The sequence below is a fragment of the Populus euphratica genome, unplaced genomic scaffold, assembly GCF_000495115.2.
Source record: "Populus euphratica unplaced genomic scaffold, PopEup_1.0 scaffold422.1, whole genome shotgun sequence".
Lineage (NCBI taxonomy): Eukaryota > Viridiplantae > Streptophyta > Magnoliopsida > Malpighiales > Salicaceae > Populus > Populus euphratica.
In genome coordinates, this window is record NW_011500306.1 from 46,954 (window position 1) to 47,256 (window position 303).

A 303-nucleotide genomic window follows, 5' to 3' on the forward strand; every position below is an offset into this window, starting at 1 on the left:
AATCTAGGGGAAAAATGATTGGATTTTTGGGCTTTTTTAGGTGAGAGGTGGTGACTACTGGAAAAAAAAAAGGTTTTTAATATGTAATTATAAATATTAATTTTATTTTTGTTATATAACTGTAAATTACATGATCACATCTTTAAATAGAAATGAGATTGGTGATCAAATATTTGGATAAAAAAAATCATGTCTTTGTTCAAAATGTATTAGTTTTCAAAGATTTTTTCAGTCAGGTCATTTTAGCAATTTTTTTTTTAACTATGTTACTGTTAAAAAAAATTCCTATATTTCTCTCTTTCC